Below are 13,913 nucleotides of genomic sequence, written 5' to 3' on the forward strand. Positions count from 1 at the left end.
TGCGTATGTGCAGGGGCTTTGAGTGAGTTTTGACCAGGGTTCAAACCCCAGGTTGGGAAAAGCTTTCTTTTTTTTTTTTTTTTTTTAAATTTTATTTCTAAATTCCACAAATGAAAGCTGTGCCTTTGTAAATGACCCCCTAGCAGTATCTAGGAGAACTATGGCCTCCTTACTCATAGTGCATGTCAGGCATGCATTGATAATGGCATGCTGGGTGGCACGTGGATAGGGGGGACAGGTTTGCTACGAAAGAAATCACTTATTTAGTGGAATGAGAATTTGGGGATGATTGTGTAAGAATTGGAAATGCATGGGGCTAGTGGCAGACTGTATGAAAGGAAAGGCTATTTGTATTTAAAGAATGTAAATCGAGAGAAGATTTCTGGTATCTAAAGTCCAAAGACAATAGAAATAGAGGAAGGACTAACAACCTTACTCTATGACATAAAGACCTTTGGCTGGGTAACTTTCAGCAGACTACGTGGCTCACTGTGTATGTGCAGGGGCTTTGAGTGAGTTTTGACCAGGGTTCAAACCCCAGGTGGGGAAAAGCATTCTTTTTTTTTATTTTATTTTTTATTTCATTTCTACATTCCACAAATGAAAGCTGTGCCTTTGTAAATGACCCCCTAGCAGTATCTAGGAGAACTATGGCCTCCTTACTCATAGTGCATGTCAGGCATTGATAATGGCATGCTGGGTGGCACGTGGATAGGGGGGACAGGTTTGCTATGAAAGAAATCACTTATTTAGTGGAATGAGAATTTGGGGATGATTGTGTAAGAATTGGAAATGCATGGGGCTAGTGGCAGACTGTATGAAAGGAAGGGCTATTTGTATTTAAAGAATGTAAATCGAGAGAAGATTTCTGGTATCTATAGTCCAAAGACAATAGAAATAGAGGAAGGACTGACAACCTTATTTTATGACATATATAGCTTTGGCTGGGGAGCTTTCAGCAGAGTAGGTGGCTCACAGTGTATGTGCAGGGGCTTTGAGTGAGTTTTGACCAGGGTTCAAGCCCCACCTCGGGAAATTATTTTTGTAATATTATTTTTATTTTTTTAAACAATTTATTTATTTTAGCAGAGTGAAAGCAGAGTGAAACATAGTCCTTTGGAAATGCTCAAATGATAATAATGAAAGACCAAGTAGAAAATCTATGGCATATGTCACATCAGATGTGGCATATGCCACATGACTGAGTGACACGTGTCACATGCCAGACTTGGGCTCCAACCCCTTCTCCCGAGCAGAGACATAAAGAAGCACAAGAATAAGTGTCCGCGCGGGGACACAATGAATGAGATACAGCACGCGCTGAGATGTATTGAAGTGCAAAGCTCCTCTATGGGGGGAAGTGTCTCTCCTCTGCGCAGGCGCAGTGAGACTGAATATCCTCCATCCAGGGCTGTTCACAGTCTGCAGTCAGTGTAAGGGCCCAACACTTTTTAATTGTTCTGCGATAGGGAGTAGTGTCTTTGCTCCGCACATGCGCAGCTGTGACGCGCGGTGCTGCACCTGCGCAACTGTGAGACGCCATGTCCTGTTCGTTCGGGGGAATAACACACCGGGCCCCACTCCTCACAGGCAGCCGGGCCCTCGGTGTCGGACTCAGGGGGGCCGGGCCCTGGGTGTGCTCCCTCTACCCCAGGCCCTGCAGCCCCCACTGACCAGTGCATAAGGAGAGGTGAGGTGTCCGCAAAGCGCCCAACCATGTGTGTGTGTTTAATAATATTTTTATTGGATCTTATGTTTTTTTTTTTTTTTTTTTGTTATTTATAAAGAACAAAATAGAGACAATGAACGTCATCGCCATAGTCAAAAAATTCCATATAATCCCATTCACCGTGTGTGTGTTTGTGGAATACCAGATGATGTCCCTGGTGTCTGATTACTGGTGTCGGTTTTTATTTGTTATTTTATTTATTTAACCACTTAGACGCGGCGCTAGGGAGGAGGGGGGAGCCGCGCAGCGCCGCCATGCTCGTGACGGAACCACTCCGTCACGAGCCACGGACGCGCTGTGCTTGTGACAGAGTGGTTCCGTCACGGCCCCGCCCGCTCCATAGAAATGTTTGCATGGGCATTTCAACTTACTCATTCCCGCATGCTTTTGAAGATGCCTACCAGTTGTGGGATAGGTTGCATGTTTAGAGCCATGCTGAGTGGAGCGAGACTCTCTTTGGAAGGTTTTTTGTTTAAATTTGGGGACCCCAAATTCTTTAAAAAAGTAAAACTAAAGGTCCTACAAGGGATGGCTAAAACTTGGTTTAAACTTCGTAGTTCGGTGTCACTGGGCTATTTTTCTAGTAAAGCACCTCTTTGGGATTCACCAGGGACCCCGGCTTGGCTGAAGGATAGCCTTGCTTTACCTTTGAGGGAGGCAGGGCTTAAAGAATGGGGTGATCTATTTTGTGAAGGAATTCTATTGGGGATAGGACTGGATTAGATCTTTCAAAGTTTAAATACCTGCAGATGACTAGCTGGGGTCAGGCACAGACCGTAACTAATAGTAGGTCCCTATTGCGTGGAGGAAACCAGCTTGAGTTCCAGCTACTGGATAAAAGCCCCTTTCTCCTTCTGGTACCATACAATGTTGGAGGAGATGGACGGCGAATTCCAACTGGCCGATAAACTTTGGGGAAGTTCTTTCTTAGCCCAAGACGTTACCAATCTTTGGTTAGATTCTTTTAAAACACTGTGGAATATTGTAAAACCAGCTTGGTTACGTCGCAACCCTCTCTTTACATTGCATAGGGCGTACTATTCACCGCAGAGGCTCTCTAAATTCTCTCAAAGCTCACCGGTATCCTGTTTGAGATGCGGAGAAAGTGCGGCTTCGGATCTGGACATGTTCTTTGATTGTCCAACTTTGTCATCTTTTTGGGGATCGGTTAGCTGCTTTATGTCAACTTCTCTTGATCGGCCAATTATGTTAAATTCACCACATATAATCTTTGAATTAGTAAATAGAGTCTTAGGCCCAGCTAAAAATCTTCTGTTTTACTCTATTTTGTTGGCTAGAAGAGAAATTTGCAGAAAGTGGAAAGACTCTTTGCCACCAATTCCTAGAGTCTCTGCGGGGTTTTTTGCTTCTTTTTTTTTTTTTCCCCCGGTCCAATGATTACGCTGCCTTGGCCCGTGGTTTAGATTTAACAGGTGGCGTCCTGTATGTGGGCTAAACATCATGCTCAGCAGCTTACCCTTTTTTGGTTATTGCACGTATTTCGGTTGGGGTTCTGCGACACAACTACTGGCATTGCCTAGTTTGATCTAGAGCCTTGTCACCCAGATGTCTGAGATGGTGTGGTGTGCCCTGGTAGATGTTAACTGCTTAACCTGGGTAGTAAATGAGGACAATAAAAAAAGAAAAAAAAAAGTTCTGCCAAGTGACTAAGGATTTTCGCTCCTCGATGGGGGTGGGGTGAGTGACCTGTTCTACCAGAGATCTACTGTAAAGAACTCAGATACACACCAGATAATGGCGAAGAAGTTCTTATTTATATATCCTTTAGGATCCCTTCTGCTAGTAAGATGCTTCATAATTACGCTCCGGCTGTGTGGATGAGAAGCGTTTATTTTTCGTTCTTTATTTTTTTTAAATGGCGCTGATGTACAAGGCAGGTAAACTGGACTGCTGATTTATTACTTTAAAGATGGCCGCTTGACGTTGGAGGCGTCCGTCTACGTCGCTGACGTTTACACAGATGGACTGATGACATAGGAAGAATTATTCAATGCGGCAGTTGGTGAGTGTTCATTAAGGCAGTTGGGTACCTCAGCAAGTGTATTTTCCAGTCCGAATGTAATTCCAGCAATATTAAAAGTTGAAGAGAGACTGTCAAATAAAAAAAAAATAACTTGAAATGTGTTGCTCGAAGCTTACTTGCTGTTTAGACTTCTAGATGAAGTTTGGCTTGTGGCTCGCTGAAAATTCTTGCTTGGTTTCTTTGTTGTAGTACGTTTTTTTCTGATAATTTTTCCTTGTTACTTCTTATTTCGATCGCAAGTTCCAAGTAAGTATTTTAGCCAAAGTTCATGTCTGCATGTTCAAATTTTATCAAGTTTCTTTTTCTTCAGAATTTTTACTCGTTTGAGTTTACTGTGTTCACCTTAATTACATATTTGACTGTTCTCCGACCTTAAGTGCACTCATGTTAACCACATCAATTTATTCTTTGCAAATCTTGGAATTCACCTGACACGAAGTACTTGAAATCGCGTATCTTCTATGGCTGTATCCTTGTATATTTCCTTGAGTGCTGAGTTCTCGTGTTGGTGCTCGTCGCCACTTTGTAAAGAACTCCGATACAGACCAGATAATAAGCGAAGAAGTTCTTTATTTATAATCGCCAACACAGGCTCCAGGGGAGCTGGAGCGTAACTTGTCAATGCAGTGCAGAGATCAGCTGTCAACTATCAATGGACAGTTGTCAGCTGATGACCTCACGGCTGGTACGGTGGCCGCACAGGGACAGCAAAAAAGCAATGACGGAACGGTGTCCACGCAGGGACACAACTACAGAGGACGTAACATCTACTTATATTTCCTTGAGTGCTGAGTTCTCGTGTTGGTGCTCGTCGCCACTTTGTAAAGAACTCCGATACACACCAGATAATAAGCGAAGAAGTTCTTTATTTATAATCGCTAACACAGGCTCCAGGGGAGCTGGAGCATAACTTGTCAATGCAGTGCAGGGATCAGCTGTCAACTGTCAACGGACAGTTGTCAGCTGATGACCTCACGGCTGGTACGGTGTCCGCACATGGGCATTAAAAAAGCAATGACAGAACGGTGTCCACGCAGGGACACAACTACAGAGGACGTAACATCTATTTATTATTTCTATGATGAGTTTGTATTGTTCTTGTTTTGTCTCAACATTGGTTTGCTTGTTCAACCTAGTGCGTTCAAGGCACTCTATATGCTCGATACTACCGCTGACCTAATGGCCTATTTAAATGTTTTTCCATTTAGCTGCCTACACCCGGAGGCTTTCTGACCATACCATTACTAAGTGGTTTATGCTCGCTATCATGGCGCTCTCACCAATATTGAAGTAGAAGATCGTTCTGAATATTTATAAGTAAGTGTTCCCTGTATCTGATGGCTTCTTCAGGCTTTTCGATGTTTGACGATTAGGGCAAGTGCAAGAGCACACTACCCGTTGTCCAATAGTTTGCCTACCAATGTTCTGGTTTCTACTTACTTGTCGTTCCAGGACTCTTTACTTACGTATAACTACTACGAAGGTTCACTCGACACAGAGAAAATATTTCTGACCGACTACTTGGGCCACAGATACTCCTCTCTAAAGTAAGTGCTGGGAAGAGAGGTTGTTAGGGTCACTTTATAGCTGGCTTTTAGAGATAGGTGATTTGAGTCATCTTTTGATACTTTACATTTACTATCACCTATACTGATCTCTTTAGCTGCTGGTACTTACGCTGTGAGGGGTGTCATATTTCGGATGCTCCATCTAACTGCCGGTTATTAGACTGCGGGCCCAGTACTCTTCATTGGATTTAGTAAGTTTTGGCTTGTTACTAAGCAGCCCACATGAGTTAAACCATTCATTGTATCTTGCATTAGTTACATTATTTATATATATATATATATATAATATATACTCGCCACTTGTTTGAAATAAAGGTGTTGCCGCTTCTCATCCCCACTGAGGCTCCTGCTTCTTTCTTCTGAGAGGAGGTGTTTATATATATATATATATATATATATATATATATATATATATATATTGTTTTGACTATACTACATCACATATATACCTTTCCAGTAAATATATATTTTAGCTGGTATGAAAGGTCATGTGGATCTATGTTTTGACGAGATCAATCAGGAGTTTGAGGAGCTAGTTGTAAAACATATAAGAAGGTTGTATAGGCATAACGCGTGGATTTTCTCCTTTATTTTATTTTTTTACGTATTTGCAGAACATCTTCTAGCTTGGCAGCCATACTACCTCATCTGAATACCCTTTGAAACGCCTCACATGAAATTCATAACATTCTCAACTTAGGTATTTACTTATATGTTTCTCTCTGGAATTTTTTCACTTTGGAAGTGATCAGTCACGAATTATCCTTGGATTTGGAATTGGCTTACTATATGGAGATTGGGTCTATTTTTCATTTTAATTGACTTTTTCTTTCTTTCACTTGGAGCTTCAATTTGTGTACTTGGGTGTCTTTGTGATTCACTGGATATTCCCAACATTTTCCCTTCGTTTCCCTTTTTTACCCAACACTTTTAAGACCTTCCTTTCTATCCCTTCTTGTTTCTTCTACAGGCATGTTTTTATTAGAATCTTAATAGATTTTTCTACATACAAAAACATTTTTTGTGAATAACTATTAAAAAGTGATGAATAAAATGTATTATTCTGTTAAACAGCCTTGAAAAAGTCGTCCCAAGACAAAACACATGTCGGCTGTTCTTGTTTCTGTCTCTACGTGTCAACATTTGAGAAGACTTATGAATAAAATATTTATGTTGCATATATAGTTGGACTTGTGCTACTGCTACTATTGTTCTCAGAGCTGTGGGCCCACTTGAGTCCCTTTTATAACGTGTTTGAGCTGTGCTCTGTCATTCAGATTATTGTTTTGCTATCTGAAGATTTTCTACATATAGATTAGCACTGTGGAAAGCCAGAACTATTGGCTTTGTCTATGCTTGTTAGTTGCACTCATACACCCACCTGCGCACACATACACCCACCTGCGCGTACACATACACCCACCTGCGCGTACACATACACCCACCTGCGCATACACATACACCCACCTGCGCGTGCACATACACCCACCTGCGCACACATACACCCACCTGCGCACACATACACCCATCTGTGCGCACACACCCACCTACGCACACATACACCCACCTGCGCACACATACACCCACCTGCGCACACATACACCCACCTGCGCACACATACACCCACCTGTGCGCGCACACACCCACCTGCGCGCGCGCGCACACACCCATTCACAAACCGAGGAGGCGAACCACGCGTGCGCAGGATTTACGATTGTGCAATTCTACGCATGCCTGATTAAGAATTACACAGTGATAATACACTCACACCTGGCGGGTTTCATTTTATTTTGTTGGCTAAGAGGTGTTTGAACTGGAAACACAGTAGCAGGGGACAGACCCAATGAGGTGTCCACTTTCTATTTGGCACCACTTCCCCCTTGACTAGTTTTATTTATGAACATTATAAGAAGAGCTACTGAGTCCTAAAGACTTCTGGGAACCCGCAGGTGTGATCCCTGAGATTACGATTGGACACAGCGCCCAACCTTCTTTCAAGTTAAAACTCTCTGCGCTTAAATGCGATAAACGTTTTTGCCTTTGTATCTCTGCTCAAGAGAGTGACAGCGCCTTCTGTATATCTCTGAGGTGGTGACGCGAGTTCCTTATTTTACGTACATGTATCATGACGTGCTTTGATGTCGTATTTTCCAATGTTGACAGTACGTTGTTGAACCGCCTGTTCGCTGGAGGGCCTGCTCCTGTGCTCATGCCTTTGTGATCTGGAGGTTTCTAGTCTGTATTCGGTTGAATGTAGGCGCTGGCTACACCTCTTTAGTCTCCAGCCAGCCTTGGGCATCTGCTGGTTTTGTGAAAAATAGCATGGCTTCAGAGTCCACCAGGAGCAATGTAGCCATGTACATAAGAGAACATTCCAGGCCTGTTTGACAAGCAAGAATGAACCTCTGAGTTTCTGTGCTTCTGTAGTGTAGTCTGGATGGATGGTCACTCAGCCTTGGGCAATTTGCCTGGGGCCCATGGACCTGGCGACTTGCATAATGCAGTCGCGGTCCTGGTAGTTAAAGAGATGCAAAATGAATCTGTGGATTGTGGCACGCTCTTGTAGATGAAACCTAATGTATAAAGCATCCGCGCCGCACACACAGGCGACACACAAGGGACACTACGAAAAGACTCCTCACCAGGTTAGGTGGAAAACAGTATGTGTATTGTAGAATGAACACATCAGAAGGGAATCACAGGTGCAGATAAACTGTGCCAGCTGGCACTAGGTAATAATTCACATGGGACTATTTACTAGGCAGGGTCAATCAGATAAGTCTAAGGAATAGATGTAGAGTCCATCAGCTTTAGCCTTAGGGGAAAAACATTATCAGCATAACACCACAGCATTATCATAAGTCCATTATGCCTAGCCTTAGCAACATTGCCATAAACATAAAGCATTATCAATCGGCATACACCTGTGGGCATAAACATGTGAATGTTAGGGGCATATTATGCACAATGACCATCAGTGCAAGGGCCTCCACACATTTGCATAAATCATGAGGCTCCTCCCTAGGCGTAAATGCACACCAGTCGCATGGGACCTACACACACGGTCTAGAAGGAAGACATCCCTGCATCATCATATCACCACCAAAGTATGAGCATGGGAACATATGGGCAAGGAATCAGCACTGGACGCCTACATCACATTATTTAAGTGCAACGCAAATGAGGCATAACAACATTAGTAGGGATAATATTCCCAATAGGCATGACCCTAGAACATCAGGGTAATACCATTAGGCATCATTACCGTAGCCTCCCATTAGGCATAAACCTATTGGCCTACTCCTATTAGCATATGTACATTACGCCTGTATCTAGTTAGCATTAGGCATACACTTCAGGCCTAGAACCAGGGGGCACAAGGTATAAAGCATAACCTTAGGTATAACTTTGGGCATGACATTAGGCACAAGCCCCAGCAGGGAAAATAGCCTTCACTTTAGAGGCAACATCACATTCGAACAGCTCAAAGGGGCTATCACAAAAAAGGAGCTCAGAGGGAAATAAACGGACAGGGTTGCCCTCCACTCAAAAACTGTCAACAACAAAAAACCCTGTCCTTCGGATGTAAGTTATATCAGTGAATTTAGTAACAGACCAGTCATATAATCCTGATCACTGTTACTCTCCCCTGTATACCGTATTTGTCTTCGAGGGTATTAACTGCAATACGTCCAATGTTATTCGCAAAGTTATAATTGGCCAACGATTCTTGACAGTCTCATAAAACAACAGACAGCTGTCTGAGACCTTGATCAATACCAAGTATCAACCACATAAGATAGTAAACAGACAGAGTTCTACACAAAAAATTAGTGAAGAACCGAATGACACCTCACAGGAACACCACCCTCGGGGCAACTGGCATGATATCTCCAGACTGGGCCAACATGTTTCTCTGCCTCAGTGTCTTTGGCAGATTCGTCAGGGCTACACACCTTGTCGCCACACCACTGTTGGCCACTCTGTTCTATGTCAACTGTCAAGAAGGAAGTACAATAGAAATATTAAAAACCCAGTTCGCCACCCTTTGGTAATATGTGTGTAATGATGTATTCTCAATATTTACCCTCAGGCAACCCACTTCACTTGTACCAGCTGCCGAGGGACCAGAGCATAAGAATGATACTCCGGAGGTAAATTTCTATAATCACACCGATTGTAATCATCAATCTAGTAACACAGACAAGGTAGACAAAAGACAAACACATAAAAAGAATGTCAGTAGCATTCATTTCTTTCTGACTCAGCTGTGTATCAATTGACCATCACCTCGTGTTGTCTAGTTTAAAAGAAGGTGGTCTATCAATTTGTGCCAACTTCAAATTGTAGCTCAAATATGTGTTGTTTTAAAAATTAGTCCAGCGAGACTATCACATATCTAAGATGTATGGAATTCGGGACATCGTTTTTGAAATTGTATCGTCGATATCCAAAACAACTCTCAGGCAGCTCTGTCCAGCGGGGCAGTTGTGGAAGATGCTGTCACCAAGTCACTGGGCCGTCCTGAGGATGTGGGAGTCCCTTTTCTGGACTGTGCAATTGAGAGTGCCCCATAATACGGCAGCTGCCTGTAAAAGAATTCGGGCACAGGGGGCGGTTACCAGTACTGTGCCCCGACACCCCCCCTAACAATGGGAAGTCGGAGCCCCACTCAGGGACTCGGTTCAGGTATGCCTCAATTTGCAGGTGGCCGCTACCGGCGGTGCAGCTGGGGTCCACAAATCAGGCAAGGAGGCGCAGGTCACGTCAGAGCCCCTCTCGGGGGCTGGAGAACTCCATCCATGCGCCTACAATGCAGCTGCCTGATCCTGTGTGGCGCAGCTGTGCCCGGTGATCAGTGTGGGCCCATCTGGTACTTTGGGGGCCTCTAGCACTGACAGAATGCCTCGGCCGGCCCCCGACAGTCCCACAATGCGGCCTCACTCACTGGCTGTTCTGGTCTCTGCCCGTGCTGCTACCTCCTGTCATCACCCGGGCCCACTCCTGGGACTCGGGACTTCAGTAGGGCGGGCGCGAGGCTCAAGGCGGCTTCTGGGGCCTCCCTCCCCTCGCCTCGGGTGCTGCTTCACTTGCCGGGGCACTTACCGGCGGGGTGCGCTCCCGCTCCAGTCTCTCTCCACACACAGGGCTCCCTCATCACCACGGAAGCCCCGCCACACCTCCGCTTCAACCATTGCGCTGCATGTATTATGGCATCTCACACCACACAGGGCCTCTACATTCCTCTACCATGGGGGAGATATCCTCTAATTGGGGGGGGTGAATAGCAAAAAGTTTCAGGGAAAAAGGGCCAAGTCTAACAGTCACGTTCATCGTTTTCAATGATCACACTTCCAGACGTAAATCACTTTTTCATTGATTAAATCAATCCCAATGATTTTTGGAACACAACCCTTCTTCAGGGGTAATTTTCCTTTAAGGTAATAGAAATGCATGTATTCAAAGATCCAAATGGAAAATTCCGGTAAAGAAACAAAGAAAAACATCCACCGTGGTGTTTCGAATAGTAAACCACCTATGCAAATTGGGAGCGTCCTGTGAGTTTGAGGTAAAAAGGAGTAGCACCATTATTCAAGAGTGAGTAGTACTGGATTTGTGCACATGCTCAAAACAGTCCAGATCAAAAGTGTTCAGGAGACTATAAATGTGAAATTTAAGCAAAGTGTGGAACCAAAGTGCGGTAGCTTAAAGTGTTCCGTTTGTGATAAAAATGAAAATCAAACTGCCCAGAGCTGAAGCGTTCCGAACTTGTCGTTATGGGGATAAAGTAAACTAAAGAAACTAACCACGTAGTCTCTTACAGTTCCATTTCGAACCGGCTAAATCAATGTGTCTGTATGCACTGGCATGCAGGACAGGTAGTTTCACAGCTGTATTTCCAACGTAATTAACCCCTTCGATGCTGTTGACGGCCCCCAGCCGTCATGCATCACGGGGCTCGTGTGCTGATGACGGCTGTCATAAACACGCCCACTTCGAAAAACACCGCACAGGCGCAGAATCGCGGCCGCGCCAAGGGGTTAAAGGAAGTAGAAAAGGGACTAACTGGAAGCCGTACCCAAATGTAGACTTCCGTGACCGCAATCTTAAAAAGGCAACGGCCGAAGCGAAGGTGCTCAAGACCGTGTAGTCGCTTATCGTTAATTTACAAAGCGGCATGTTTGGAGTGACCATGCACGGTTGAAGACGAGTCAGTTAGTTTTGTGCTCTACCATATTTACTTTCTGGGGTGATTTGCGGGATCTCTGGCAGTGCTGACCTTATTTCCAGTTGTCTTTGTAAGTCGCTTAGTGTTTCCGTTGGCTGCTGTGTCTCTGTAAGTGACCCATGTCGCTTTGTGATGGGTCTGAAGTGTTCTTTTTGCTTAGCGATGGTAGATGCAGTGTTAGCTAGATTGACTTTATAGGTCTCGCCTGTCAATGCGCATGCGCATTGAGCTTGCGAGACTATAGGGGCTTAAACAGAGTTTAACTAGACTGGCGATTTGATGCAGTGCATGTGCGCTTTTAGCTCAATGCGCAAGCGCTATGAGTTTAAATGCGCGTGCACAGCATCAAATTGCCAGCCATCTGTTGCCCAGCTTGGTGCCGCCAGCAGCTCTTCCCGCTCCACCCCCTGCTGCATCAAAGGCTTTCACGGCCGGCCGGCCGTGCTTTCAGTTTCACGGCCGCCAGGCAGTGTCTCCTTTTCTGGTGCCCAGCTTGGTGCCGCCAGCAGCTCTTCCTCCTGCTGCATCAATGGCTTTCACAGCTTTCAGAGTTCTTCTCCTATAAAATCAAGGATATCTACAATTTCTTTCCCCCTCCGGCCTCCACTGTTAATCCGCTTTCCATGGAGAACTCCGTGCCCGATGAGCATGCTCTCAAGGAAATTGCCTTTTTGGTTATGGACACCCTATTGAACATCTGTGCCTTAGTAAAATCCATCTCTCCCTGTGACCGGGCAGCCCCTCAATTGCTAAGCAAGGCTGAGGAAGTAGTCCTCCCGGTGTTACTAAAGATGATTAACTCCTCCATCTTGACCAGACTAGTACCGCCACTTTGGAAACACGCCCTGGTGAAGGCGCTACTGAAGAAACCCAACGCTGACCGCGACATTCTTGGCAATTACCGCCCTCCTTCCCTCCTTCCCGGGTTCAGTAAAATGCTAGAAAAGCATGTTGATTCAGCTATTTCCACCTTCTTCGAATCTCACAACATACTTCACCCCTTGCAAACCGTGTTCTGCCGCCAACATGGGACTGAAACCGCGCTACTGGCTTTGTTGAAAAGCCCAAAATGATTATCGACAAAGGTGAATCGACAGCTATCATCCTTTTGGACCTCAGCGCCGCTTTTGACACTGTTAACTATGACATCCTGATCCATAGACTGAGGAATGTCGGACTATCAGGCAGTGTTATCACCTAGCTGCAATCTCTTCTCGAGAATAGAACCTTCCAAGCCTTTGAAGGGGGTAACATTTCAAACCGGATCCCACTTGACTGCAGTGTTCCTCAGGGCTAGTCTCTGAGCTCGATGCTGTTTAATATCTATATGAGCTTCCTGGCAAAGATTGTTCTCCCTTTTGGGATAGAAATTGTCACCTACGCTGATGACACTCAATTAGTGGTGGCCTTAAATCATCCAGAAAACTCCTCACCATGCCTAGGCTCCTGCCTGGAGAGAGTTCCCAAATAGATGGAACCCTCCTTCCTTAAATTGGATGGAAATAAAACAGAGCTTATGCTTCTGGGTAAGTCACCCACATTTGATATCGGTTTGGCATGGCCAAACTGTCTCGGCTCCCCACCCACGCCCAAAAATCAGATCAAAAGTCTCGACATGTGGCTAGATCGGTCACTGACAATTTATTATCAGGCGACGAAACTGGCCGCATCCTGCTATGGAATCCTACAGATGCTCCTTAAAGTCCTCCCACTCCTCCCCCTCTCAGCAAGGAAACTCATGGTCCAGGTCTTGATCCTCTCCCGCCTCGACTACAAAAATGTATCTAGGAGCTCCAGGGGTGACAACAAACAAACTGCAAGTTATTCAGAATTGTGCAGCACGCATGCTTCTTAAGATCTGCAACAGCCACTCTGCAAGACCTGCCCTGAAAACCTTGCACTGGCTCCTGATGTGGAAAGAATAACATTCAAGTCCCTATGTATTGCTCATAAATCTTTCTGGAAAAAAGGCCCCCCATCCTCCGATCCATCATCTCCCCCCATTCTCTACCTAGCTTCGCCCCCCCCCCCGGGGCCCCCAGTTACGTTCAGAACCCAACCCCCTTTCCTTCTGTAAACGTCTGAAAACCTGGTTATTCCAAAAACCCACGACTAAGCTGGTGTGGCCTGCCATAAATCTCTGCTAGCACAGGGACGCCTTCTGGTAGCCATGCGCTCTATAAATATCCTTAACATAACATAAGATTATTTTATAGAGGTAGGCGAGCCAGTGAAGGACGCCTGGCTTTAGCTCTGCTTGGAGTTTACTCGGATCCTCGGGCCAAAGCAAGCCAAGCTACTTGTCTGTCTCAGGAGGCCTTCTTTAAGGGTGACTGATATATA

The 13,913-nt window shown here is 45.1% G+C and overlaps 1 long non-coding RNA gene across 1 annotated transcript in view; it reads left to right on the top strand.

Moving 5' to 3' along the window:
- The first annotated feature begins 1,546 nt into the window (after positions 1-1,546).
- Positions 1,547-13,913, top strand: part of LOC147664097 (uncharacterized) — a 41,695-nt gene continuing 29,328 nt past the window's right edge. Inside the window, exon 1 of the long non-coding RNA XR_015305192.1 lies at positions 1,547-1,690. This is a non-coding gene — a long non-coding RNA (uncharacterized LOC147664097). The remainder of the gene's footprint in view (positions 1,691-13,913) is intronic.

Source organism: Lissotriton vulgaris, unplaced genomic scaffold (assembly GCF_964263255.1).
Source record: "Lissotriton vulgaris unplaced genomic scaffold, aLisVul1.2 SCAFFOLD_1464, whole genome shotgun sequence".
Lineage (NCBI taxonomy): Eukaryota > Metazoa > Chordata > Amphibia > Caudata > Salamandridae > Lissotriton > Lissotriton vulgaris.